Source organism: Mustela erminea, chromosome 7 (genome assembly GCF_009829155.1).
Source record: "Mustela erminea isolate mMusErm1 chromosome 7, mMusErm1.Pri, whole genome shotgun sequence".
NCBI classification, from domain to species: Eukaryota; Metazoa; Chordata; class Mammalia; order Carnivora; family Mustelidae; genus Mustela; species Mustela erminea.
This window is the reverse complement of record NC_045620.1, coordinates 22,127,294-22,152,129: the sequence shown is the minus strand read 5'-3', so window position 1 is coordinate 22,152,129 and position 24,836 is coordinate 22,127,294. Positions and strand designations below refer to the sequence as shown.

Here is a 24,836-nt window from a genome sequence, read left to right as displayed (position 1 = left end):
CACCAGGAAGACCAGGGTCAGGTCACCCAGCCTTTAGGATTAGAGCCTGGATCTCCAGGGACACCTCAATGCTCCTGGAAAGCCAGGTGGTCCTGGAAGAACAGGGAGGCTTTGTGAACAGGGAGGTGGGTGCCTCCCAGAAGCTCCGGCTCAAGGTGGGACCTGAAGGTGGGAACGACGGGTTTAAAGGATTCCCTGAGATCAGCTCCAGGCAGCCACCATGTGTGGCCTGGGCTGTGCCCTCTGCACCTGCAGAGTCAGTTCAACTACATGACCAGTTTTCACGCGGCACACAAGGTGGGCAGGGCTGGGATCTCTGTTACACGTGAATGATGGGGACAATGACCACAGTGCCTGAGGCACAAGAGGAACGGAAATACTGGTTCAATGAACAGATAGCCAAGAGGGGTAGGGACTACCTGAAGTCACCCAGTGGATCTGGGGCAGAGGGAGGGCTGGATCCCAGCCTCTAGAACCCCCACAGGGCTTGGACCTGGGCTACAAACATCCCACCAGACCCCAGCAAAGGCTGGGGAGCAGCTGCTGGGCCCAGTGCAATCCTGACACCTTCCCTAAAGTCACCCATAGCCAGTCAACCACAGCACAAAGCAGAGGTCTGAGATCAGAACCAAGGAAGTGCTGAGCACTAAGTGGACTGTGTCTTGACGAGGAGGGTCTAACTTCCCACAAGCCTCTCCCCACATCAGCTCCAGGCCCTGGCCAGAAGCCCATGAAACACCCCCTCTCTTGCCTCCAGATGGAGCCCCACAGTCCCTGATCTCCACTCTAGGTGAAGCCATCCCCAAATGTGTCCTGACCAGGCTCAAATACTGAGGCAGACTCAGTCTGACCATGCCCTCAACCCCCACCCTAGATGGAGGGCCACTCACTGCAGCCAGTCCGAAGGGAGGGACCAGGTAGTAGGGCAGACTCTGGGCATCCTCTGAGAACCCCCAGAGCGCTAGCCATATATGTTCCTTTTCTTTTTTTAAGATTTTATTTCTTAATTTGACAGAAAGAGATCACAAGGAGGCAGAGCAGCAGGCAGAGGGTGTGGGGGAAGCAGGCTCCCTGCTGAGCAGAGAGCCCGACAGGGGACTGGATCCCAGGACCCTGAGATCATGACCTGAGCGAAGGCACAGGCTTAACCCACTGAGCTACTCAGGCGCCCCTACACATGTTCTGCATCAAGGTCACATGGCACTCTGCAGGGCCACTGTCACACCAAAAGCCTTTCTGTAAGATGGCAGGGACCGGGTTAGAATCAAGCCTCCTCATGTCTTGACCCCTCAGTCTGCAATAATGTCACAAGCCTACAGCCCCTTCACTCCAGGGAAAGGGAGAGATCCACGCCGTGTGCAGGGAGGACAGAACCTGTCTAGCCTCACTGGTTTCCAAGCTGGCGTGGGCCTGACTTGACGGGATACAGAGGATGGGACAAGGGAAGTGTTCTGTGTGTGGAAGGGCAGGACCAGCAGGCAGGAGGAATGTGCAGGAATGGGAGCAGAGCTCAGAGGAAGCAGAGTAAACAAAGTCTGGGAGCAGGAAGGCATACGGCATGTTCAGAAGCCAGGACGAAGGCAATTTTCTATTTGAGAGCTAATTTATTATGATCCTAGCAGCTTTTTAGAAAAGCAGCAGCAGCTACTGTTTTATCTCTCACAGGCAACATTTACAGGTAACCATGAAACATGCCCAGAATTTTCAAAGTCTGCCACAAAACTCAGAAACCACAAAGGAAAGGACTGATGCATTTAAATCCATGAAGACTATCTCTTGGGGTGCCTGGCTGGCTCAGCTGGTAGAGCATGCAACTCTTAATCTCAGGGTTGTGAGTTCAAGCCCCATGCTGGCTATGGAGATTACTTTAAAATAAAATCTTTAAAAAAAAAAAAATCCATGAAAAATTTTAAAAACCATAGGGAGGAGTGCCTGGGTGGCTCAGTTGGTTAAATGTCCTACTCTTGATCTCGGCTCAGGTTATGAGCTCAAGAGTTGTGAGATCAAGCCCCATGTCGGGCTCCATGCCAGGTATGGAGCCTGCTTAAAATTCTCTCTCTGGGGCGCCTGGGTGGCTCAGTGGGTTAAGCCGCTGCCTTCGGCTCAGGTCATGATCTCAGGGTCCTGGGATCGAGTCCCGCATCGGGCTCTCTGCTCAGCAGGGAGTCTGCTTCCGCCTCTCTCTCTCTCTGCCTGCCTCTCTGCCTACTTGTGATCTCTCTGTGTCAAATAAATAAATAAAATCTTAAAAAAAAAAATTCTCTCTCAGCCTCCCACCCCACTCTCTCTCTCTGGAGAAAAAAAAAGAAGAAGAAGAAGAAAGGGGAACCTGGGTGGATCAATTGGTTAAACCCCTGCCTTCATCTCAGGTCATGATCCCAGGACCCAGGGATCGAGCACCATATTGAGCTCCCTGCTCAGTGGGGAGTCTACTTCTCCCACCCCCTGCTCCTGTGCTCTCATTTGTACTTTCTCCCCCCAATCAATCAATCAATCAATCAGAGTAAATGGCCCTGAGTTGCCAGATATTATGAAAAAGAAGAGGACGGGTACCTGGATGGCTCAGTCATTAAGCATCTGCCTTCAGCTCAGGTTATAGTCCCAGGGTCCTGGAATCAAGCCCCATATCAGGCTCTCTGCTCGGCGGGAAACCTGCTTCTCTCTCTCCCACTCCCCTTGCTTGTGTTTCCTCTCTCACTGTCTCTCTCTCTCTGTGAAATAAATAAATAAAATCTTAAGAAAAAAGAAAAAAGGAAAGAAAAAAAAAGAAGAGGAAAATAAGATGTAACTGCTACAATTCAGGACTTACCGTGAAGCTATAATAAATATAATGATGGTGTGACAGTGGAGAGCCAGGCTGACCCATGAAATAGAACAGAATCCAGGGACAGACCCATACATTTATGGCTCTTTTTTTTTATTTATTTAAAGATTTTATTTATTTATTTGGCAGACAGAGATCACAAGCAGGTAGAGAGGCAGGCAGAGAGAGGAAGGGAAGCAGGCTCCCTGCTGAGCAGAGAGCCCTATTGGGGGGGGGGGGGGGGCTTGATCCCAAGACCCTGGGATCATGACCTGAGCCGAGGGCAGAGGCTTCAACCCACTTGGCCACCCAGGCACCCCATTTATGGCTCTTGTTATGTATGACAAAGGTGGTATATCATAGGACAGTAGGGAGATGAGGGACTTAATAAATGAAGCTGACCCCACCAAAGTGGCCACAATGAACAAAACTCCCAATTCCAAGTACTGGTGGGAGAGGATGCGGAGCACCTAGAGTCCTCACACACTACAGACAGGAGTGTAAACAGGTACAATCGCTTCGGAAAACAAATTGGCATTATCTACTAAAGTGGAACTTTTATCTACTCCATGACTCAGCAATTTTGCTCTTAGGAACCTACACACCTAACAGAAACGTGCACACATGTTCACCGAAAGGCACCTGCAAGAAGGCTCCAACAGCATCACTGTAATAGCCCCACCAGTGGAATGTATAAGGAAATGGAGATGAACTACAGCTACAGGCATCAACATGGATAAACCTCACAAACATAATGTCAAAAAAAAAAAAAAAAGATACAAAAGAATACCATTTGTATCGGGATGTGATCAGGGTCAGAAACCACACTGTTTACTTCAACAGAGATAATTTAATACAAATAACTGTTAACTAAGTATAAAGTTTTAATTAAGTAACTAAAAGGGTAGAAAGGGAACTCAAGGGGCACGTGGGTGGCTCAGTCAGTTGAGCATCTGACTCTTGATTTCAACTCAGGTCATGATCTCAGGGTCATAACATCAAGTCCGGCACTGGGCTTTGTGCTCAGTGCAGAATCTGCTAAAGATTTTCTCTCCCTCTCCCCTTAACCCTTCCCACTTGTGTGTGTTCACTTTCTCGAAAACAAATAAATGAATCTTAAAAAAAAAAAGAGAGAGAGAGAAAGAGAGAAAGACAGAATGCAAGAAATTTGAAAATCCACAGGTGGGATATTTTTCTGGGGAAGTACTAGAAATAAGCGAAAATGTAAATAGAGTAATTCATATCAAGAAAGTGAAACAAGGTCAGATGGCTGGCTCAGTTGCAAGAGCATGTGACTCTCGAGAATCCTGAGTTTGAGTCCCATGTGGAGTGTAGAGATTACTTTAAATAAACAAATAACTAAAAAGAAAAGAAAAAGAAAGAAAGCACAAATAAACAAAATATTTGCAAATAATATCTGATTAGAAACCTCTATATAAAGAACCCTCACAACTCAATAATAAAAAGATAACCAATTTAAAAATGGACAAAGAATAGGAACTGACATTTCTCCAAAGATAGGCAAACACAGACGTTCAACTCATTAGGCATTAAGGAAATTAATGGCTATAATAATAATAATAATTTTTAAAACCCAGAAAATAACAAGGTTGGGAAAGATGTAGAGAAATTAGAACCGTCACACACTATGGTTGGAAATGTAAAATGGTGCAGCCACCTCGGAAAAGAGTCCAGCAGTTCCTCAAAAGGCTAAACAGTTACCATATGACTCAGCAATTCTACTCCTAGGTAGACCCCCCCAGAAAATGAAAACATACATCCACGCAAAAAGTTCTACACAAATGCTCATAGCAGCATTATTCAAAAGAGCCAAAAAATATAGACACAACCCCAGTGTCCATCAACTCCTGAACAGAGAAGTAAACATGGCCTCTCCACGCACCAGAAGGTTATTTAGCACAGAAGAATGAAGTACTGACTCATGTTACAACATGGATACTCCTCAAAAACACGAGGCTAGGGGCGCCTGGGTAGCTCAGTGGGTTAAGCCTCTGCCTTTGGATCGGGTTGTGGTCTTGGGGTCCTGGGACTGAGCCCTGGCTCTCTGCTAGGCGGAGAGCCTGCTTCCCCCTCTTTCTCTGCCTGCCTCTCTGCGTGCTTGTGATCTCTCTCTGTCCAATAAGTAAATCTTAAAAAAATAAATTAAAAAAAAAAAAAAAGTCGAAGTCCTTAACAAAAGACCACATATTGCATGATTCTATTTACAAGAAATGTCCCAAATGGGCTAATCTAGAAAGAATGAGGTATATCGGTGTTGGCTGACAGCTGGAGTAGGGAGGGCACAGATGGGGAGTGAAGCTGATTATGCTGATGGTTACATGACTCTTTAAATATGCAAAAATTAACTGAATTGAACACTTTATTTTTTTTTTTTTTTTTTTAAAGATTTTATTTATTCATTAGACACAGAGAGATCACAAGTAGGCAGAGAGGTAGGCAGAGAGAGAGAGAGAGGAGGAAGCAGGCTCCCCGCGGAGCAGAGAACCCGATGCGGGACTCGATCCCAGGACCCTGAGATCATGACCTGAGCCGAAGGCAGCGGCTTAACCCACTGAGCCACCCAGGCGCCCTGAATTGAACACTTTAAATGGGTGCATTTCCAGAATGTAAATTATGTAACAATAAAGCTGTTAAAACAAATAGTAACTATTCAAAAATATCTTCCTAAATTCATGTTTATGTAAACTCATTTTTTTCTTTTTTAAAGGCTAATATGCTGAAACTATTAGAACTTCCTATCTCTTCATTTCCTGTAAATTTTTTGTTTCCATTTATATATGCCCCATGAGGTCTGATAAACCAATCAAAACAAACCTTAAATTTATGACCTATTACAATTTAACTTATTATTTAACACACTACAAAGTAGGACAATATTTTAGACTCCTCCAGACATACTGCAGACGTTCAGCTTCAGTTCTACAACCACAGCCATGTGCCAAAATAAACCAAGAAACACCAAATCCCACTAGCCTCAATGGGCTGTTCTCCTTTTGATGCTTTCTTAATTCTCTCAATGTTTTCTTAATTGATTTAAGCTTGCAAATAGGCAAGCAAACTGTAAAAACAACAACAAGGAAACTAACAAATCAGAGTTGCCCACATTTCCCCCTGGAGAGAGAATAGATCCCCACTGCCCTGTTAAGAGATCAACAAACAGGCCATAAAACCAATTGCCAATCACTGCTGCCAGCAATGGGAAATAGTCTGGACAAGAACTAAAATCAAAATGGGGTCTGAAAACAAACAACAAAGAAAACAGGAAAGAAAGAGAGAGACAGAGACAGAGAGGTTGTATGGGGGAAGGGGGAGAAACAGAGTCAGTAAAGGTAGTTTTAATGACGGTTAAAACCCATGAGGGGCGCCTGGGTGGCTCAGTTGGTTAAGTGTCTGCCTTTGGCTCAGGTCATGATCCCAGGGTTCTGGGATCAAGCCCCACATCCGGCTCCCTGCTCGATGGGCAGCCTGTGTCTCCCTCTCCACCGCCTGTGTTTTCTCTCTCTCTAATAAATAAATAAAGTCTCTTAAAAAAACAAAAACCTGTGAGACCTCCATTGCAGACAATAGTGTCATTGGCTCTGGGAAGTATGTCCCTGAGCCCCTGAGTATCCCAATGGGATGTCCTCCAAACTCAAGGCATAATGTTCAAGAAATGAGACATGATTCTAAAGCATTCTACAGAATGCCTAACCAGTACTCCTCAAAACTATCAAGTCATCAGAAACAAACTTACAAATCTACAAACAATTCAAGTATCTTTCACATGATAAATGGTTAAACAAAATGTAGTATATTCACCCAATGGAATGTTCTTCATTCGTAAGAAGGAACTGAGGGCCTACCAATATACACACAAGGTGGATGAGTCTCAATTACATTCTGCTAAAAGAAAGAGGCAAACTCAAAGGCTATATACTATATGATCCCATTTATATGATAGTCTGAATATAGCAAAACTTAGGACAGAAAATAGCTTAGTATCTGCCAGGGCCACAGGGTAGGAAGAGAGACTGTATAGGGGCATGACGGAATTCTATGGGGTGACGAAACCATTCTGCATCATGACTGTGGTGGTGATTCCGTAGTCATATATGTTTGTTAAGACTCATTTTTTTTTAAAAGGGTGAATTTTTACTGTATTAAAATGAATCAAGGAATTAATACCTAACTCATTCCAAGAAAAAGTTAGAGAATCAAATGGGCAAACAGGCAAAGCATTTGTAAATAGGAGATTCACAAAAGGGAAATTTCGACTAACAAGTACAACAGAATGACTTCACTGGTGTTCAGAAAGCAAATCAGAAACAGGCCACTTTATACTCATCAGATTGCCAAACATGAGAGGGAAAATACTGAACACTGGCAGAGATGGAGAGGAAGGGGGCTCCCCCTACGCTGGGTGGTGAGGACACGCTGGGACACTCATGCAGGAGGGCAGGCACCAATCAGTACCTGGGAACAAGGAAATCCCTTAAGGCTCAGCAACTGCACTGAGAAATCTGTGCCAAGGCCCAGAAGGAGCAGGACAAGATGTTCCCTGAAGTAGCGTGATGAGGGCAGGGCACTGGAGGGAACCACATGTCTGTAACAAAGAGAATGAATAAGTGAAATGTGACAGACAAATGCTGTGGCCTACTGGGTGGCTCTCAGATGTAATGAACTAAATGTTCACATAGATATTAAAAATGATGTTGGGGGGGTACAGAATAAGAGCTGTAAAATGTAATTTTTTTAAGGTTTTTTTAAGTAATCTACACCCAACATGGGGCTTGAACTCACAACCCCCAAGATCAAGAGTCACATGTTCCACAGACAGAGCTAACTAGGTGCCCCCTTAAATGTAACATTAAAATGTGCAGAGGACTTTAAAACCAGTGGATTATCCAGCATTGTTCAAGGACCTAGAGAAAACATTTTAGAGTGGATCTGTATTGTGGGGGGTGAGGAGGCACAGGAAGGGAGACTAGAAAAACACCTGGGTAATGGCAGTGTGTCAAGATGGCTGTGAGTCATGATGGGGTCTAGGGAGGAAAAGGAGGCAGTTGGGAAAAGAGAAACAGAGGGACACTTACAGAAGAGTCTCTGAAATTAACAGGCTCTTCCCGACAGATCAATCTCTCCTGGGACAGGCTTGCCATCAGTAGGGAGACAATAAACGGCTGAGGTTAACCTGACATTCAGAAGCACCCTTGGTCACCTTAAAACTGATGAGAAAATAAAGTCAAACAGAGGTTGATTTGCCCAGTCTCAGTGCTGGAGTGTGGGGCGAGGTGGGGAGAAAGATCAGAGCCAGATCTGAGGCACCTTTGATGCCAGGTGACAGCGTCTGGTTTTCCATCCTCGCAGCCGCCCCCAGAGCACCAAGGAGTCTCTGAGGGGTCTGAAGCGCAAGGAAGCTTGACCAGATCTGCCCAAGAGAGAGCGATGTGGATGTAGGTAAGGAGACTCGGCAGGAGACTGGGTGCCCAGTACCAAGAAGTATCTATGCCAAGCCTCTTCAGGGAGTGTTGGGGGGCTCCACAGGGAAGAAAGCAATTCACCATGGAGCAAGGGAGGGAGAGTACAAGGACAAAACTCATCATTACTTGGTTAAATGTGATGTAGCAAAGTGAATAACATGGGCAGGAAGGCTGGGAGACCCGTCCTGAGAGGTCAGAGCCAGCCTTCCTGAGGGGAAATTTAAGCTGAAACCAGGGAAAATAACTAAGGTTAAAAGAAAAACACACACACAAAAACGAAAAGGGCACTTGGATGCCTCAGTTATTAAGCGACTACCTTCGGCTCAGGTCATGATCCCAGGGTCCTAGGATTGAACCTGGCATTGGGCTCGCTGTTTGGTGGGAAGCCTGCTTCTCCTTCTCCTACTCCCCCTACTTGTGTTCCCTCTTTCACTGTCTGTCTTGCTATCAAATAAATAAAATCTTTCAAATAAGCAAACAAAGAGCACTCTGTGGACATGAACTTGGCACAAAGCGTAGTGGTGGAGCTGAGACTGGTAGAAGATGAGAAGGAGGCAAGCGTGAAGTGATGCCTTGACAGGCCTCTAGGACTCTGGGGAGTTTGGACAGGACTCTAAAGTGCTGTGGGAACCACTCGAAGATTTCCAGCAGGGACAGACTTCTGTGTTTACTGGGCACTTATTATAGGCTATGTACCCACCTCTATATTATACATGGGTAAGCAAGTTTCATTCCTCCCCCATAAAGAGAGGTTGTTATTAACAAATTCACACCTAAGGAAACCGAGGCAGGAAAAGGTTAAATGACTTATTCAGGGCAAGGTCACACAACCAGTAAGAGAAAGACTCACACTCAATCATTATAGGATGTTGCTCAATAAAATGATGCCCCACATTTAATAAGCAATTACTACATGCCAGGCAATCTGATTTCAGGGCCCCTGCAAGTCCCATGCCATGGACCAAGAAAGGGATCTTTTTAAGAATTCCTTGGGCTGTAAGATTATACAGGAAAATCCCAAACCCTCTCTGGACCTTACGTGTCCTCACACATTAAATGGATCTTTATTTATTTTTTTTTTTTTAAAGATTTTATTTATTTATTTGTCAGAGAGAGAGCGAGCGAGAGCGAGCATAGGCAGACAGAGTGGAAGGCAGAGTCAGAGGGAGAGGCAGGCTCCCTGCGGAGCAAGGAGCCCGATGTGGGACTCGATCCCAGGATGCTGGGATCATGACCTGAGCCGAAGGCAGCTGCTTAACCAACTGAGCCACCCAGGCGTCCCTAAATGGATCTTTAAGAAGTAAAGCTGGACTTGTACCAGGGAACATGACAGTTAATGGGGCCTTCCATACTCCAGCCATGGCCTAGAGAGGGGCAGTAGCCAGCTCACAGTCATCTCGCCAATTTAGACAAAACACTCAGAATGTCCAGCCTAGTCTGCTTTTCTGATGCCAGTGGCCTACTGAGGACCTCCAAGGTCCCTTCTATTCTAAGATGTGAGGATCCTGCCTCCAGGCACCACCAGCCCAAGCCCACGGAGCCCTCAAGAGCCTCTGGCTGGGTCTTGGGCACCTAGGTTCAACAAGACAGGAGATAGTAGCCAGAGGCAAGGACTCCTGTGGCAACCAAAAGGACATGACCTGGATGACCTTTCCACCCACCACACCCACTGAGCCACTTGGGCAGACCACTGGTCTCTATTTCCTCATCTGCCAAATAAAGGAGAGCAGTAGAACCAGCTTCATTGTGAAGTTGGCAGTTAATTTACATAATCACCTAACGTGGGACCTAACTCTACAAACCTGTAGAAATTACCAGTATCTCTCCCCTGGCTAGAAATTAACTTCTCAGAAGGGTTAAAGTAGACCTTCCCTGAAGCCTGATCCTGTCTTAATCCCTGGAATTCTTGCAGAAAGCCCACTATGTATAAAATCCTGTAGTGCGAGTTGTCGGAGTGGGGGGGGGGGGCATGCCAGGACCTTCTTTATTGTTTTATTTTTATTTTTTATTTTTGAGAGGGAAATAAAGAGTCAGGGTGGGGGAAGGAGCAGAGGGAGGAGGAGGGGGAAAGAATCCAAAGCAAACTCCTGGCCTAGTGCAGAGCCTGACAAGGGGCTCACTCGATCTGAGATCACAACCTGAGCCGAAATCAAGAGTCAGATGCTTAAGCAACTGAGCTACCCAAGCACCTCTTATTAACTGTTTTAATGTTTGACTTATATATATTTTTTCCTCAGATTTATTTCAATGCATAAAAAAGGTCCTGGGGCACCTGGATGGCACCTGGATGGCTCAGCTGGTGATGCGGCCAACTTGATTAGGCTAAGGTCATGATCTCATGGTGGTGAGACTGAGCAGCTTGACAGGCCCTGCACTCAGCAGGGAGTCTGCTTCTGCTTTAAAATGAATTTTAAAATACACATACTGAACGTGCCCTGAAAGTGGTTTTATAGGAAAAAACACTTTGCTTATTTTTTTTTAATTTATTTATTTGACAGAGAGAAAGATCACAAGTAGGCAGAGAGGCAGGCAGAGAAAGAGGGGGAAGCAGGCTCCCCACTGAGCAGAGAGCCCGATGCGAGGCTCGATCCCAGGACCGTGAGATCATGACCTGAGCCAAAGGCAGAGGGTTAACCCACTGAGCCAACCAGGCGCCCCAAAAAACACTTCGCTTATATGCACACAGTTCAAAGGACTCTAGTAGGAACTCAAAAGTTCTGGAATGGACAGAAGTCCCAAAAACTAAGAAAAAAAAATGACACCAATAGTGTGATACACTATTAAATAGTTATTATTTAAATAATAAAATATATTGCATTTGTTGGTAAATGAAACCCCATTCCATATGAACAGTGGTGTAAAAGAGGATATGAGCACGCATCCAAGGGAATAAATGAAAGCCACAATGCAAAAATATACTGAAGGAACTGCTACCTGTTACCCGCGGTAGAAGTAAATACATCAGCAAAATCTGGTACAGTGCGGCAAAACCCATCCTTGCTGGGACGTTGCGTGTTGCCACCCGTCCCACTAGGGGTCGCCCAAGGTCACCCTGAGAACTGGGGACAGAGTTCAATTTCCAGCCCAGTCTGCTTTCTGGGATGCCAGCTGCTTGTAAACCCGCCAAGTGCCTCCTTTACTAAGCTGCACAAGGGACCAGTGGCCCCAGACCTATTGAGCACTCAGGTGCTTAAAGGAAGGGATTTTGGCATGAAGTGCCCAAGAGCCATACTTCGCAGCATCTCCTTCCAAGCACAACACAGGCATACTTCATGGCAGCAGTGGAAAAAACGTAAAATGCATTTTTCAGGAAGGGGTAAAGGGGGCAAAGAGGGTATTATAACCATTTTATAAATGAGGAAATTGAGGCTCAAATGATTAAGCAACCTGCCCAGGGTCACACTCCTAGAGAATTTTAGAACCAGAATTCACACCCAGGTGGGTCAGGTCCTTGTCATGGTTTATAATTGCCCCCCACCCCCATCCCACCCCCAGCTGGGCCTGGGAGAAGAGAAAACAGGTTAAGGAGAGTATGTAGGAGGGATCATGAAGGGATGGCTACTTGCTCCCCTGGGTCCCTCTGTGCTTTCCTCAACTGGCCCAAGAAGGCTGTCTGCTTCCCCCATGAGCCATGACACTTGAGGATGGGGTCAAGGCCTTTTCTTGGCTCCCCACCCCAGCAGAATCCCAGAGCTTCGGGCTAAGTTTATTTACTCAGCCAGAGCCCCCCAACCACTCCAAAGGGCTCATCTTCAGTGCTCAAGGACCAAAATTCTTGCCTGTCTTGCTTCCCCTCCTCCCGCAGGCCTCCTGGATTTCCTGGCCTCTCCTCAAACCCTTTCAGTTCTACACCCAGAACCCCACTCGGGTCCCTACATTGTTCACTGCTCCCAGCCTGGCCTAGAACCCCTTTCTCAGGCCTCTGGACATCATGTGGACCACTGTGATAGTCTTTGGTTCACATTTTTTTAAATTGAGGTATAATTTATATATAGAAAAATGTACACATTTTAAGCGTATTGCTCCATGACCTGCCCTGCCCCAGCATCTTAACCAGCCTTCCTGACTCTCCCTTACCCACCTGTCATCCATCCTCCACAGGGCACTTTCAGGTTGCTCTTCCCAAGTATGTCTGACTACTTCACTGCCCTGGCCAAAACCCTCCAGCAGCTCCCTCCGCTCTAAGGATAGAGACACACAGAAACAGAATACAAACACTCCTTGCCTTTGTGAGAGAGAGAAATATAAAGTCAGATATAAATTCGCCCTTAAGAAAGGAATTCATTTCAGTTAAAGGGAAACTGTTAGGCACAAGGCACTTGGGCCTTAAAGGATTTGTTTATCCAGATGCTGAGCCGTAAAATGTCTCCATCTGGGATGACGAGAAAGTAAATTTATAACCCAGTAAACAAAGCATAGCTTAACTGCCTATGTAAGCTGCTGGTCAACTCTAATGTATGAGAAAATTTAACCACTTGTTGTATGTTTCCCGTTACTACTGCTTAGTCTGCATCTCACTGTCTTTAATAAAATTTACCCACTTAAGTGAAAAATGAAATTAATGTTGTCAAACATGTGTCCATTCCCCTTTTTGGTCCAGCCCACCTCCCCCGCTGATCTACTTTTCGTAGATTCCTTTCTCTTTCTTAGAGTTTTATGTGAAGAGATCACACAATATTCACACTTTTGTATCCGGCTTCTCTCACTTGGCGTATTTGTGAGATTCACTCACGTGACTGCACGTATCTGTAGATCTCTTTTGCTGGTCAGTAGTATTCCATCACACGAGTATAACACAGTTTCTTTTCCTTTCCCCAGCTAATGCCTATCCTTGCACTCACTGTTTCCCAAGCATTAGGCAGGGCACAGGATAAGCATTTTACAATTTATCTCTCAGGATAGACTTGTAAGGAGATAGTGCTATTACTCCCATTTCCCATATGGGAAGCTGGGCTCCAGGAGGGGAAGGGAAATGACCCAAGGTATACCTAAGTAGGGTCCACCAGGGCCAGGGTACATCCTGGGCCAGGGCTTAAGGACTAGCTCCACCACTTGGTACAGACTCTCCTTGGGCCTCAGTGTGATGATTCACTCAGCATCACAGATCTCTGAGACTCTTCTAGAAAGTCCTGGCTTCAAATATTCTGCTCCTACAAATAATCATAATGTCCAGGAAATGCCAACAATTCACTCAATCACAGGAGCAGGTCAAGGCAATAAAACCAGCATGCGGAGCCAGGTTAAAGTTCTTGTACCTGACTGCTGGCCCCACACAACTCTTAGTTAGTCCGGACGCAAGTAGACAAAGTAGACCAAAGTAGACAGCACCCAACCCTGGAGAAGCCAAAGAAACAAAGACAACAAAAGCAGCCATTAAATAGACGACTCTACAGACGGCAGAGGGAAAGATCTGGTTTTGCTTCAGAGAAGAAACGGGTGAGGCGAGAGGGAAGGAGGCCCTCAAAACAGAGGGAAGGGGAGACCAGAGCCCGGAGCAGGTGAGGGAAGGCTGGGTACTGCTGGGCCATGACAAATCCTCCAGTAGCCGGAGTCCTCTGTGTTTCCATAAACTACACCTTCCCTCTCACCTTCTAACTGTAAATGGCTTACTGGATATATGTTAGTAAGGCTTGGTGAGAGGTGGGAAGGCTGACGGGAGAGACACTGAGAGAGGTGACAGGGAAAGTGACTGACATGTGGATACTCTACAGGACCAGGGCATGCTTGTAGGCAAACAGGCTCCAGGGCCCAAGATGGTGGCGAATGAGAACATCTAGCAAACTGCAGCGTCTTGGGAAGGGCTGGGGGGACTTCCCTGGAGTACAGACCAGAATTCCAGCTGGTCTTATCAAGACCCAGGTTCAGAAGATCTGGCTGGCAGAGCACACCTGAGTCTGGAGCCACTGAGAATACAGGAGCTGCAGGACCACCTGAGGACATACCTGGAGAGGTGGGGCAGTTGGTGTGAGGTGAAGTATATGGATTTAGGAGTCAGACTGTCTGGGTTTAAAATACTAGAGGGGTGCCTGGGTGGCTCAGTGGGTTAAGCCTCTGCCTTTAGCTCAGGTCATGATCTCAGGGTCCTGGGATCGAGCCCCGTATCCGGCTCCCTGCAAGGAGCCCGCTTCCTCCTCCTCTCTCTGTCTACTTGTGATCTCTCTCTCTCTGTCAAATAAATAAAATTAAAAATCCTATTTATAAAAAATAAAATAAAATACTAGAGATAAAGAGAAACACTCTATAGTGGCAAAAGGGTCGATCCATCTGAAAGATATTAAACACTTTAAACATATCTGTACCTGACAACAGATGGCCAAAATACGAAGGCAAAAACGGACAGGAATGAAAGGAAAAATAGACAATTCAACAGTCCACACTGCTCTTGTTTGTCCCCCAAAGCTCATTTCTGTCTCAAGGTCTCTGCTCTCGGTATGTCCTCTGTCTGCAACAGCCCTCTAAAGATCCACGCACAGCTGGAGTTTCCAGTTCACTCAAAATTCCAGTCAGTGCTACCTCCCGAGAGGGCATTCCTCTTACCAACTTATCCATAGTAGCTCAACCCCTCACTCCCTATGCCAGTACTCTGATTTCTTTTTCTTCTGAGTACTTATCTCTGACATTATATGCTTACTGCCTACCTGCCTCCATTAGAATGCAATCGCCATGAGGCAAAGGCTTTGCCTAATATACTGTTTTCTACCTCCAGTGCCTAGATCAGGGCCTGGCACACAGCATGTGCTCAGAAGATATCTGCTGAAGTGGAAAAGAAAGTTCACTAATAGGACGCACAGACAAATAAACAAATGGGACTTCGTATTTGGTACAGGAATAAAGGCAACACCTCAAACCAAAGGGAGAAAGGTAGACTAGTTGACAGAGGTACTAGTGTTGGGTGGGGGGAGGTTAAGTTGAAACATTTATCGCAAGTATAAAACTTGTGATATGCTTCCTTCTTCAAACTCCACTTTCAAAATGCAAAAACCCACAAGAAAAAGTAGAATGGAAGAGAGGACCACAATGAAATTTTGGAGGCTGGAAAATAAATGGACAAGTGCCATCAGACAGCAACACCAAGCAGGCAATATGAAAAAATGACAGTCTAGCCTGATTTACATTAAAGAATCCTTAAAAGGCTCAGAAATTAGTGGTAGGAAGATTGGTAAAAGAGGGTCTAAAAAGCAGCTTACTAGGGTGCCTGGGTGGCTCTGTGGGTTAAAGCCTCTGCCTTCTGCTCAGGTCATGATCCCAGGGTTCTGGGATCGCCACATTGGGCTCTCTGCTCAGCAGGGAACCTGCTTCCCCCTGTCTCTCTGTCTGCCTCTCTGCCTGCTTGTGATCTCTGTCAAACAAATAAATAAAATCTTTTTAAAAAAATAAATAAATAAAAAGCAGTTCACAGACTCCAATGAGCAGACTATTAGATCCCCTCCCTCCACTACCCACCTCCCCCCCTCACGGAGGACAGACCCTGGCAGATCAGAAACATATTTTTAGGAGAAAGTAGAACAAGGTCCCTGGACAGGTGGACATGGGGCACAGGAGACAGACAGTGCCAGCAACAGAGGGTTTATACAAAAGTCCCCACTTATTAACCAACCATTGAGGATGTCCAGAACCTTGGCCCTCTTGCTCCACTCAGCTCTTGGAACACTGCCAGAGAGGCACAGTGCTCACAGTACTAAATGGGGAGACTGACCCCTGGGCTTTCATGCCCCCACTCAACTCCGAGAACTCTCAGCAAAATGGATCCCTGTGAGGGCCTTTCATTAAGAAACTCCAGGCCACTAAGGAGGAGAGGAGATTCTAGAACTTTCTAGAGAAGTAAAAATAGGTCATACACACAGAATCAGTATTCAGAATGACTCGGGACTTCCCAACTGCAATACTGAAAGCTGAGAGACAACAGAGTAATGTCTTCAAAATCTGATGAAACTTCTGGGTATATACCCAAAATAATTGAAAATAGGGACTCAAACGGTTATTTGTACACCATGTTCACAACAGCCAAAAGGTGGAAAGAACCCAAGCATCTGCTGACGGATGAATAGATAAACAAAATGTGGTCTATCCATACAAGAGGGTAAGAGGTAATTCCCAAAAAGAACAAGGAAGCTCTTCAAGTACAAAGAGAAAGGACTCGTGAAGGGGTGCCTGGGTGGCTCAGTGGGTTAAGCCACTGCCTTTGGCTCAGGTCATGATCTCAAGGTCCTGGGATCGAGTCCCGCATCGGGCTCTCTGCTCGGCAGGGGGCCTGCTTCCCTTCCTCTCTCTCTGCCTGCCTCTCTGCCTGCTTGTGATCTCTCTCTGTCAAATAAATAAATAAAATCTTTAAGAAAAAAAAAAAAAAAAGAAAGGACTCGTGAAAAAGAAGTGCATGAAGTTTCATTGATTTAATGACCTCTTTAAAAGTTCTATTTCAGTGTCAAAATCAAGGTGAAGTGCAAGAAATTTCATTTTTCCAAAAGGCCAGAGGGGACAAATTATACCCAGATCTTCTGAAGGGATCAGGATTTATCCTTGCCAAAATATTCAACCTAAGGGTTGAAGGCAGATTCATATTTTGTGTGACCTGAAACTTACATAATTGGGGAGGGGCTAAGAATGTAAAATATACAAAAATTGCAACGAATGTGAATATTTCTTCAAAAATGAGAAAAAAAATTATAACAAATTACGTCTTAAAAACAGATATCTCGAACATCACAAAATCCAGAAAAATAACATTTTCTTTTTAATTGCCTGCAACACTTTTGTAAGCCTTTTTTCCTACTTTTAGGGCCATATTTTCTGATAGTTTTTCATATGAGAAGGATTTTGTAATATCCTTCTATAGAGAGAAGATAAGGATGACTCAGTCTTCTAACACGTACATTTATAACAGTACACATTGCATTATCGAGTAACTTCTTGGCAGAAGAAAACTTCCACTTTTACTAAGTGTTGGTAAGAACTGAGTCCTTTGCTTCTATTTTTACAGTCTTTATGATCGAAAGAATCTTCCATAGATCAGTTTCTGACTCTAGAAACCTTCAAACCTTGTTTATCTTCCTTAACGCACCTCTGGCACAGGTGCTGTAGGACACCTGTCCATGGTGATATTACCTCTGTTCCTGCGCCCTCTCCTACACCAAGACACACTCAAATCACTAATGGAAATGACCACAAACCACATAAATAAACAAAACCAAACTGAATGTATTCTAACCCAACCATTAGCCAGATCCAAAAAATGTCCAGGACCAACATGAGGTCACTTAACAGGAGAATAGTGAGGAGGAAAGTCATGCTATAATGAAAAAAAAATTTTTTTTTAAGATTTTTATTTACTTATTTGAGGGAGAGAGAGTGAGCAAGTGAGAGAGAACAAGCTGGGGACAGGGAGCAGAAGGAAAGAGAGAAGCATACTCTCCCCTGCTGAGCAGGGAGCCCCATGTGAGGCTTGACCCTGGGACCAGGATCATGACCTAAGCTGAAGGCAGACACTTAAACGAATGAGTCACCCAAGTGCTCCTACAATGAAAATTTCTTAATTTTGTACATTTCATAGAAACATATGACCTCTTACAGGGCCTTGGAAGAGAGAAGAATGAGGGTCCTTAAAGCAAAAAGTCATTAGTTTCATGGAGAGAATGTCTCATCACAGAAATTCAAAGGCTTTCCTTTCCTGGTGGAAATCTGTCTTTTCATCCACCTAAGTAGTAGTCTCAAGATATTCCCTCCGTGAGACATACCAGGAAACACAGCTTTAAGAACTCACTGGCTTGGAAAAGGTGACATCACACATCCAAGAATATGCAAAAGATGGTAAGAAATGGTATGTCATTCAGAAAAAAAAAGTTATTGGGATGCTTAGCCTCACACTGTAAACCAAAATCAAGTCCAGATGTAATAAAGAGTTAAATGTTAAAAATTAGGCCTTATAGGAACAAAATCAAAAAGTGTAAGTAAATATCCTTCGATTGCTTGTATTCTTTCCTAACCCAAAAGCAAGCTATTTGGGCAATGGCACAAGACTGATATTTGACCAAGTGAAAAGTTTAAACATAAACAAACAAAACAGGAGCCTAGCCAGCTCTGTTGGAAGAGTGTGCGACTCTTGATCTGGGGGTGGTGAGTTTGAGCCTTGCATGGGCGAAATAAGTCAGTCAGAGAAAGAGAAGTATCATATGATTTCATTCATATGTGGAAATTAAGAAACAAAACAGAGGATCATAAGGGAAGGGAGAGAAAAATAAAATAAAATCAGACACGGAGACAAATCATAAGAGACTCTTAACTATAGGAAACAAACTGAGGGCTGCTGGAGGGAAGGGGGAGGTAGAAGATGGGGAGTGATGGGCATGGAGGGCACATCACATAATGAACACTGGGTATTATATGCAACTGATAGATTACTGAACTCTACCTCTGAAACTAATCATACACTCTATTTAATTAATTGAATAAAATAAAATTTAAAAAATAAAAATGAATAAAAATAATAAAACAAAAATAGCCAGCTTAGAAAAAAAGTAAGGCGAACAATAATCTTGAGGGAAAAAACCTACCTGCAATAAATATAATAAACAAGGGTTAGGCATCCTTCATACTGAAAAGTGCTTACAAGTCAGAAAGAAACTCAAGATTTCAAAAAATGTGCAGATAATTCACAGGTGACAAATGCCCAATAGTTACAAAATGTTAAGATATTCAACCTTGGGGCACCTGGGTGGCTCAGTGGGTTGGGCTGCTGCCTTCAGCTCAGGTCATGATCTTGCGTCCCAGGATCAAGTCCCACATCGGGCTCTCTGCTCAGCAGGGAGCCTGCTTCCTCCTCTCTCTCTCTCTCTGCCTGCCTCTCTGCCTACTTGTGATCTCTCGCCGTCAAATAAATAAATAAATAAATCTTTAAAAAAAAAAAAAAAAACGATATTCACCTCAACAATAGTTAAAAAAAAAAAAAAAAAGATTAAAAGAACCAAAGGCTACTCTTCAGCCATCAAAGAAGATTTCCACAAAATTGCTAAGTCTTCCTGCAGCTGAGCACGAGGGTAAGCGAGCACTCGAGCACTCAAACACCGCAAACACTGCCATGGAGAGTGCTTTGGGTTTATGCCCTAAAAATATCCATTCTTGCTCTTTGTCCCAGTATTTCCACTTCAGAGAATCTATTTCAGGAAATTCTCAAAATTGCAAAGATATTTACATAGGAAATGTTAATTGCAGCCCTGCTGAAATCGGGGGTTGGGGATGTAAATTAGAAGGAGAAGAGAAAACACCTCTCAGGATGTGTGTATGTATTTGCACGTGGACAAAAGTGAGAAAGGCTACATACCTCTTAGCACTGTCAGTACTAGAAGGTGGGAATGGGTGCTGGGGGGGGGGGGTGTTACTCATTTTGTCCCTATACACTTCCTGCATTGTTTAACTTGCCCTAATTAACACAGTACATTGCTTTTGGAATTAAAAAACATACCGCAGGGGCGCCTGGGTGGCTCAGTTGGTTAAGCATCCAACTCTTGGTTTTGGCTCAAATCATGATCTCCAGATGGTGAGACCAAACCCTTCATGGAGCCCCTCATCAGGCTCAGCACTCAGTGGGGAGTCTGCTTGAGATTCTCTCTCCCTCTGCTTCTCTCTGCCACCCCTGCACTCATGCTAGCTCGCCTGCACTCTCTCTCTCAAATAAATCTATCTTAAAAAAAAAAAAAAAAATTCTCCAGGAGAAGGAAAAACCCACATATAAAAAAGATTAAACTATGCCAAATGGATCTGATCCCCATCTACCCTATCACCCAGACCCTCAAAAAGAAATGAGGAAAAATACAGTTAGTAAGTCTCCCAAGCCAACTCTACCTGGCTGACTTCTGTAGCCATGATTGGAGGTGCCATACCCAGTGGCTCACAGGTAGAGGAGCAGACTACCAGAAAATCAAAAGTGATTTTCTTAATCCCCAATTTAAAAGCACAACACTCACTACTTAATCTTTGTCTAGAAGCCAGAGGGCATCAAGGCAAGAGACTGTGGTGTCCCTACACGCAGGTCACTGCCACATCCCTGCCACACCAACACCCCTGAGTTAAAATGCTACAACCTGGACCCATCTGAAATACCCCTTTGTTTGCACAGGAAGAAAATCAGATAATGATGCATGGCCAGAATAAAGATTAGCCTGGCCTGTTAGGAAAGTCATGCGGACATACACAACTTTCAGATAATAGTCCATAGCACTTAAACCAGCAAAGATAAAAATTTAAAAAGCTGTGGGAAAAGAAGCATTTATATATATATAAGTTTATATATATAAATGCTTGTTTATATATATGCTTGTTTATATATACAATATATATGTAGATATAATACGTGTATATATATATTATATATATTATATATGACTCCCCACTTACATATATATATATACATATATATATATACACACATAAAGTATTGTGTGTGTGTGTGTGTGTGTGTGTGGCAGTCGGTATGGCATCTGCCTCTGGCTCAGGTCATAATCCTAGGGTCCTGGGACACAGCCCCACATCAAGGCCCACATCAGGCTCCCTGCTTAGCAGGGAGTCTGCTTTTCCTCTGTGTCATTTGTGCGAGATCTTTCTCTCTCTCTCAAATAAATGTAACTGACTCAGCCACCAAGGCACCCTGGCTTAAATGTTTCTGAAAGCAGTATATATACACACATATGTAAGAGCTTGTTTGCCTACAACTTTCCAACAGGCCCTCAAAGAAATCATTTAGGGGCACCTGGGTGGCTCAGGTCATGATCCCAGGGTTCTGGGATGGGCCCTCCATCAGGCTCCCTGCTCAGCAGGGCGTCTGTTTCTCCCTCAGCTGCCCTTGGCCCTCACCAAATCTGGATGTTTCCAGAGATGAGAAAAGGAAGGCTCAAAGGGTTTGTATAAGGGCGCCGGGGTGACTCAAACAGATAAGTGGCTGCCTTCAGCTTAGGTCATGATCCCTGTGCAGTGGGATCAAGTCCCACATCAGGCTCCCTTCTCAGTGGGGAGCCTGCTTCTCCCTCTACTCCCAGCTGGTGCTCTCTGTCACTATCTCTGTCTCTCAAATAAATAAAATCTTTTAAAAGAAGGGGAGGCACCTGAGTGGCTCAGTTGGTTAAGCTTCTGCCTTCGGCAGGTTGTGATCTCAGGGTTCTGGGATCCAGTCCAGCAATAGGCTCCTTGCTCAGTGGGAGCCTGCTTCTCTCTCTGCCTGCCAGCTCCCCCTGCTTGCGCCCTCTATGACAAAGAAATTAAAAATCTTTAAAAAAAAAAGGGGGGGGGGAAGGGGTTGAATGATTTGCCTACATCACCTGGCTAGTAGCTTCAAATCCCAAACCCTATACCCCTTCCATCAGCTGGCACTGTTGCCCGAAACATTCCTGATAGCCCAGGCAGTGGGTTCCCCAGCTTCAAGCACACAGCCTGTCAAACACTAAGCACTCAAAAATTCGATGAGTGGGTATCTCAAACTAGGAGAAAGCTAAGCAAATTGTGAATGATCAACAGAATACAACAAATCTTTTCAAAAGGAAGAGGTTGATAAGCTGAAATCCACATTAGATGATAATGCTGAACCTCACAGAAGAGAACCACAAACCTCCTCAACCTCAGACAGGTCTCCATCAATTTGGCCTCAATTACCCAGAACTGCCTCACCTGACCACTCTGCTTCCAATCACTTCCCATCTCTCCTCAGCAGGTCTCAGGAACCTGCAAGGCTCCCTACTGCCCATAAGGCAAAATCCAAATTCCGTACCCTGGCCTTCAAGGTCCTACTAGCTGACTGATTCCGCTATTTTCCGAATTACTCACTGACCCTGGACTTTTCTGGACTCTTCCCCTCCACCCCAAGAACCCCATTTCCTTTATGTTGCCAAACCTAGTCTTGGCTCCAACTGGCTCCAGGTAAATATTGGTCCCTTACCCTACTTCCATCAAACCCAGGTAAAAAAGGCAGTGGCTTTTCTTTTTTTTCTTTAATGAAAGTGGATTTACATGACATTTCTTTTTACCTACGTGGTAACCAAATTCACCAGGAACAGGCACAATGAACAGGGAGCCCCGGTCGGTAGCAGCATTTTATTTGGGTTTTCCAGTACAGAAGCAGGAGTTGCCTTTTGCAACCTATTCAGTCCCTTTTCTGGCCTGAGGGGGTCTTGTTTCTGGGCCTTTTCCTAAAATGGCCTACAGGAAGCAACCAGGTGAGTCTAGGGGCTGACACCACACCTCTTGGTGGTCCTTCCCATCCAGACCCCACCCCAGATCTGTCCCAGGAGTCAGGACCCCAGCTTCATTATCAGGCAAGTCCCTTCCCCCACAGACCCATTTTTTTTCATATGTGAAAAGTGGAGAAGTGAATAGCAAACCTGGAGAGAAAAAGGCTGTAAGAATAACTTCCCAGTTATTAAAGGCTTTCCCATAAAAGTACCAAGGATATCCGAAACTCTTTTCTGCTGGGACACTGCAAACTGTCACAACGCACACACCTTGGCTCTCCCCTAGGTTAGTGTGCACAGACTTACCCCATTACAACATCCTGCTGTACAGAGGTCCCAGAGGTGCTGTAAGAAGTCAGCTCCTGGTCAGGGGTATGTAGTAGTCTGCAATCTTCCACCAGAAGGAACAGTGCTGCAAAGAACAATCTTGTATAAGTATTTATCATTGTTCTGCAATTATTTCTCATGATAGATTCCTGGAAGTGGACTTACTGGCTTGAGAGAATGCGTGCATTTTACATTCTGATACTTACTAGTTGAAAAACTTTATGGGGTAATTCTCAGAGTCCACTAGTATTTAGGCTTTACCTGGGGAAATTTGCTTACAAGAGCAATCCTGACACACTCCCAGCCTCCTTTCACATCCAGCCCTTCCCCTCCCCCTCCAGGAAGTCTGGGGAGGGGCTCCTGAAGCTGCTTTGTTATCCAGCTCCCAGGTGGCCCAGCTGTGGGAGGAAGAACTAGTGCCTTCTATTTGCCCCAGAGCACCCCACCTAGCACAAACCTTGGGAAGTCCTGGCCTGGCAGGGGTGTACAGAACTTGCAGGGAGGTCTCTGGGCCATAGCCCAGGTCCCTAGTGACTTCCCCCAAATAGCCAAGTCTGGCTCTCATGCACAATGCCTGGCATTGAGCGTTGGGGACAGTCATAGCTCCAGGCTCACCTGGATGCACCCCTTTCCCCTTCCAGACCTCTCCCTCCTGAAGGTCCCTGCCCCACATACATCTTTGAGCCTAGTGACCAGGACCCAGTAATTTTACCTTTACCTAAGATTCCCCAGGCCTCTCTTCTCTTAAGGCAGGAGCACCACTTCCCCCAAGAAATCATTTGGGGCCTCCACACTGGGCCTCAGTCTCCATATCTTGACATGGTGGGTAGTGGCACTGGCATTCTGGGTGCTGCTGTAGTGTGGAGGAGAGTAGTGTGGCTAACTAGGTTTCTGGGCTGTTGCAGGGAAATCTGGCTTCAACTGGGAGCCCAGGTGCACCTACACGATCATTTAATCAGCATTCTGATGGGCTTAAGGCCTGTTTGGAAAGAACTCAATTTTTATTTTCAGATTTCTCCAAGGCCGAAGGGCCATTAGGGCCAAAAGCCATTTCAAGGCTGCTCAAGGGTCCTAGATATCTAGGACCAGATGAGGAACCAGAGGCCCAGAAAAGGCCTTGCCGGGCTCTAGGCTGCGTGCTGCTGCGCTCTGAGGAGCACCAAGTTCTGGTAGGAAAGCGGAGCGGGGATGGACACCAGGTGTTTCACACTGCGGTACGGAGCCAAGCGCAGGGACGAGAGTCCTGGCACGGCTGGAGAAGACACATCCTGGAGCTGGGTGTGGTGAGGTAAGCCCAGAAAAGACACACGGGCGAGGGGCGCTGGGCGCGTCTGGTCAGGTGGTCGGCCTCGGTGGGGTAAGGGCTGGGCTCCGCCGGCGGACCCACCTGGGTCCAACGACACTGGCTGACTGTGGGAGCAGAAGCCAAATCCAGAGCCTCTGCAGCTCGTGGGGAAGCCCGGAGCCGGGAGGTAACGGCACCAACCCCACAAGCCAAGGACTGCAACACGGGATGGTACACGACAGGGGCCCCGCTCCGCATCGCTTGTGAGAAACACTCCTCAAGCGCAGTTTTTACCTCAGGCCGCCACTTGTGTCTAGACCCAGGAGCTGCGTGCTTTGGGGCTGTGTCCGAGGCAGCCTTCTACCTGAGTCTAGCGGCCGCTGAGGCGTCGTGTGCAGAGCCCGGTCCTCACCAGCTGGGGTAAACGCCCCGGCTCACTGGGCCTCAGTTTCCTCCCGGTGCGATGGGAGCCATCACACCGCCGGCGGGAGACGTGCTGGAGGCAGCGGTCTCACGAACGTCAGGCTTTGCATTACTTCTCCCCTCGGCAAACGGCCCCCACTCCCAGCCTGGAGCACACAGTAGGCGCTCCGGAAACGCTCCGCGAGAGGAGGAACGGGCCACTTCCTGCCCCGGAGCGGACTCTCCCGAAGCCGGGCTCCCACCGCTCCACTTCGGAGGCCATGTGGCATTCCTGCGGGTGGGGGTGGGCGCAGGAAGAAGGTGCCCGC

The 24,836-nt window shown here is 45.8% G+C and overlaps 1 long non-coding RNA gene across 3 annotated transcripts in view; it reads right to left on the bottom strand.

Annotated features, from left to right (window-relative positions):
• LOC116595005 overlaps positions 1 to 24,827 on the bottom strand; it is a 90,564-nt gene extending 65,737 nt beyond the window's left edge. Inside the window, exons 1-3 of one of the 3 annotated variants that reach the window (XR_004287510.1) lie at positions 24,400 to 24,827; positions 22,800 to 22,905; positions 22,346 to 22,643 (exon numbers count right to left, since the gene is read on the bottom strand). This is a non-coding gene — a long non-coding RNA (uncharacterized LOC116595005). Of the gene's footprint in view, positions 1 to 22,345; positions 22,906 to 24,399 lie in introns of those variants that run through there. The other 2 variants (XR_004287511.1, XR_004287509.1) reach the window with 2 other exon arrangements.
• Positions 24,828 to 24,836: the final 9 nt, after the last annotated feature.